The 4,398-nt window shown below is 44.9% G+C and overlaps 2 non-coding genes across 2 annotated transcripts; both read right to left on the bottom strand.

Annotated features, from left to right (window-relative positions):
- Positions 1–3,395: 3,395 nt before the first annotated feature.
- Positions 3,396–3,585, bottom strand: LOC140275961 (U2 spliceosomal RNA). The gene has a single exon (XR_011908659.1). It is a non-coding gene; the product is annotated as a U2 spliceosomal RNA (small nuclear RNA).
- Positions 3,586–3,883: 298 nt separating this feature from the next.
- On the bottom strand, positions 3,884–3,997 carry LOC140275722 (U5 spliceosomal RNA). Its single transcript, XR_011908442.1, has one exon. It is a non-coding gene; the product is annotated as a U5 spliceosomal RNA (small nuclear RNA).
- Positions 3,998–4,398: the final 401 nt, after the last annotated feature.

Here is a 4,398-nt window from a genome sequence, read left to right as displayed (position 1 = left end):
TCTGCTCTTGTGAAAAAGCAAACAGCGGTGCAGGATGGAACTTTCTTTTAATCTGCTGAGAAAAGAGAGTGAATGCGAAGCAGACTTTAACACGGCTCTGGTAAGAAGGCTCTGGTAAGAAGGTAAGAATGCCGGACCATTCATCATCAAAAGCGGGAGAAGAGGTGTTCGGCTGCAAGAAGCTGTGAATGTCCAGCCATAATTAGTCAAAAACGGGTACGAAAAGGTAGTATTGCCAGACCATAAATGATCAAAAAAGGGAGCGGAGGTTTTTCGCTGTAAGAAGGTGTGAATATCCGACCATAATTGGTAAAAAGCGGGTAAGAAAAGGTGCGAATGCCCGACAATGTATGATCAAAAGAGGGAACGGAGGTTTTCGGCTGCAAGAAGGTCTAAATGTCCAACCATAATTTGTAAAAACCGGGGAAGAAAAGGCTCGGAAGCCCAACTATACACCATCAAAAGCGGGAGCGGAGGTGTTCAGCTGCAAGAAGGTGTGAATGTCCACCCATAATTCCTCAAAAATGGGTAAAAAAAAAGGTGCGAATGCCCAACCATACATCATCAAAAGCAGGACTGGATGTGTTAGGCTACAAGAAGGTTTGAATGTCCGAGCATAGTTTGTAAAAAGCGGGTAAGAAAAGTTTCGAATGCCCGAACATACACAATCAATAGCGGGAGCGAATGTGTTCGGCTACAAGAAGGTGTGAATGGCCGACCATTTTTTGTAAATAGCGGGTAAGAAAAGGTGCGAATGCCCGACAATGTATGATCAAAAGAGGGAGCGGAGGTTTTCGGCTAAAACAAGGTCTGAATGTCCAACCATAATTTGTAAAAACCGGGGAAGAAAAGGCTCGAAAGCCCGACTATACACCATCAAAAGCGGGAGCAGAGGGGTTCAGCTGCAACAAGGTCTGAATGTCCATCAATAATTGCTAGAAAACATGAAAGAAAATTTTCGAATATCCAACCGCACATGATCATAAGTGGGAGAGGAGGTGTTCAGCTGCAAGAAGGTGTGAATGTCCACCCATAATTCCTCAAAAATGGGTAAAAAAAAAGGTGCGAATGCCCAACCATACATCATCAAAAGCAGGACTGGATGTGTTAGGCTACAAGAAGGTTTGAATGTCCGAGCATAGTTTGTAAAAAGCGGGTAAGAAAAGGTTCGAATGCCCGAACATACACCATCAAAAGAGGGAGCGGAGGTGTTCCGCCATAAGAAGGTGTGAATGTCCGACCGTAGTTGGTTAAAATACCCGACTGTACACAATCAATAGCGGGAGCGAATGTGTTCGGCTACAAGAAGGTGTGAATGGCCGACCATTTTTTGTAAATAGCGGGTAAGAAAAGGTGCGAATGCCCGACAATGTATGATCAAAAGAGGGAGCAGAGGTTTTCGGCTAAAAGAAGGTCTGAATGTCCAACCATAATTTGTAAAAACCGGGGAAGAAAAGGCTCGAAAGCCCGACTATACACCATCAAAAGCGGGAGCAGAGGGGTTCAGCTGCAAGAAGGTCTGAATGTCAATCAATAATTGCTAGAAAACATGAAAGAAAATTTTCGAATATCAAACCGCACATGATCATATGCGGGAGAGGAGGTGTTCAGCTTCAAGAAGGTGTGAATGTCTACCCATAATTCCTGAAAAATGGGTAAAAAAAGGTGCGAATGCCCAACCATACATCATCAAAAGCATGTGTGAATGTCAGATCATAATTTGCAAAAACCTGATTGTATGCAGCTGAACACCTCTGCTCCCGCTTTTGATGGTGTATAGTCGGGCTTTCGAGGCTTTTCTTCAACGGTGTTTACAAATTACGGTTGGAAATTCAGACCTTGCAGCCGAACACCTCCGCTCCCTCTTTTGATCATACATTGTCGGGCATTCGCACCTTGTCTTACCCGCGTTTTACAAACCATGGTCGGACTTTCACACCTTCTTGTAGCTGAACAACTCCGCTCCCGCTATTGATTGTGTACAGTCGGGTATTTTAACCTTTTCTTACCCGCTTTTTACCAATTATGGTCGGACATTCACACCGTCTTACAGCGGAACACCTCCGCTCCCTCTTTTGATGGTGTATGTTCGGGCATTCGAACTTTTTCTTACCCACTTTTTACAAACTATGGTCGGACATTCAAACCTTCTTGTAGCAGAACACATCCACTTCTTCTTTTGATGATGTATGGTTGGGCATTCGCACCTTTTCTTACCCATTTTTCAGGAATTATGGCTGGACATTCACACCTACTTGCAGTCGAACAGCTCTGCTCCCACTTTTTATTATGTTTGGTTGGATATTCGAACCTTTTCTTAACTGCTTTTTACAAACTTTGGTCGGACGTTCACAACTTCTTACAGCCGAACACCTCCGCTTCCGCTTTTGATGGTATATATTCGGGCATTCGAACCTTTTCTTACCCGCTTTTTACCAACTATGGTCGGACATTCACACCGTCTTTCAGCGGAACACCTCCGCTCCCTCTTTTGATGGTGTATGTTCGGGCATTCGCACCTTTTCTTACCCGCTTTTTACAAACTATGGTCGTACATTCAAACCTTCTTGTAGCCGAAAACCTCCACTCCCTCTTTTGATCATACTTTGTCGGGCATTCGCACCTTTTCTTACCCGCTTTTTACAAACTATGCTCGGACATTCAAACCTTCTTCTAGCCAAACACATCCACTCCTGCTTTTGTTGATGTATGGTTGGGCATTCAAACCTACTTGTTGCCCGCTTTTCATTAATTATGGGTGGACATTCACACCTTGTCGCAGCCAAACACCTCCGCTCCCTGTTTTGATCATGTATGGTTGGACATTCGCACCTTTTCTCACCCACTTTTTGCAAACTATGGTCGGCTATTCACAGCTTCCTCTCCACCATACTTGTATGGTGGGATATTCACACCTACTTGCATCCGAAGACCTCCGCCCCCACTTTTGTTGATATTTAGTCGGTCATTCACACCTTACCCGTTTTCTTGCCGCCAAACACCTCTGATCTCGCTTTTGATGATGTAAGATTGGGCATTCAGACCTTGCTTCACCTGCTTTTCACCAAATATAGTCGGACATTCACACCTTCTTGCAGCCGAACACTTCCGCTCCACCTTTTAGTTTTCTATGGGGCATTCACACCTTTTTTTACACCGCATTTTATAAAAACACCACAGGAACACCGTATTGAGGCTTTGTTCTGACCGCTCATTCGGTGTCGCGTTTCTTTCAAGCAATTCTCCTGGTTAGCCCGCACTCGGCTCGCTCCCAGAGCCGTGTTAAAGTCTTCTTCGCATTCACTCTCTTTTATCAGCAGATTAAAAGAAAGTTTCATCTTAGGCTCCCTGAAACTTCCATCCTGCACCGCTGTTTGCTTTTTCACAAGAGCAGAGGAGAGCGCACCGTTCCCAGCGGCACTGCAGTACCGGGTCGATGCTTGGAGTGAACGGAGCAAGCTTCTTTTTCAACTCCTATTGATAAAAATCCATTTAATATGTAGTCTCGCATAGAGGACATATCAGACATTAAACTGATAAGAACAGATATTACACTTGATCTTAGCCAAAAGGCCGAGAAGCGATAACTGTCCACTGGTTCACGTCCGAGGGCCCTTCCTGGCACAATGCGCACTTGTAGCGGTGTTCTTTTTATGGCCATAGTGTCACTTTGCACCTCCGCCCACCCGCTGCACTGAGCACTCTTCAGCCCTTTTAAATGGTATAACTTTACACTACCACACGCTCCAGCGAGCACCATTCAAGCAACAACTTTGCACTCCAGCTTCGAACATCGGCACAGTCGCAACAAGTAAGGCGACTCTACTCAGAGAAGTCACTCTGCACAGTAACAAGATTTCTTTTGCACAGACAGAAAGGGCTTCACCCGCAAAGGTAAAGCCTGCCAAAAATAGAAACAACTCATTAGTGCTGCTCTCCACGAAAGTCTTTAGTAAAAGGCGAAAGACTTGTATGTTATGAAGAGAAACCAGAGTACGATTATCCGTCACTGCGGGAGCAGGGCATCAGGCTAGTTGCCATAGCCACCTTCCCCATGGTGAGCGTTGCTTGGTTGAAACGCTTGCCCCTGTGCAATCGACAAGGCAGCAACAAAAACACCACGGGAACACCGTATTGAGGCTTTGTTCTGACCGCTCATTCGGTGTCGCGTTTCTTTCAAGCAATTCTCCCGGTCAGCCCACACTCGGCTCGCTCCCAGAGCCGTGTTAAAGTCTACTTCGCATTCACTCTCTTTTCTCAGCAGACTCTTGGGATTTTATCTATAAAATGAATTCCTTCACTCAAACTATGTTAAAACTGCTTTGTCCTTCATATTTACCATGTCTAGAAAGATTTAAACAAAAAAAAAACAACGTTGTACTTTGCAGTAAAAGAAAG

The sequence above is a fragment of the Leuresthes tenuis genome, unplaced genomic scaffold (assembly GCF_036924035.1).
Source record: "Leuresthes tenuis unplaced genomic scaffold, fLeuTen1.0.hap1 SCAF_18, whole genome shotgun sequence".
NCBI classification, from domain to species: domain Eukaryota; kingdom Metazoa; phylum Chordata; class Actinopteri; order Atheriniformes; family Atherinopsidae; genus Leuresthes; species Leuresthes tenuis.
This window is presented reverse-complemented; position numbering and strand designations above follow the sequence as displayed.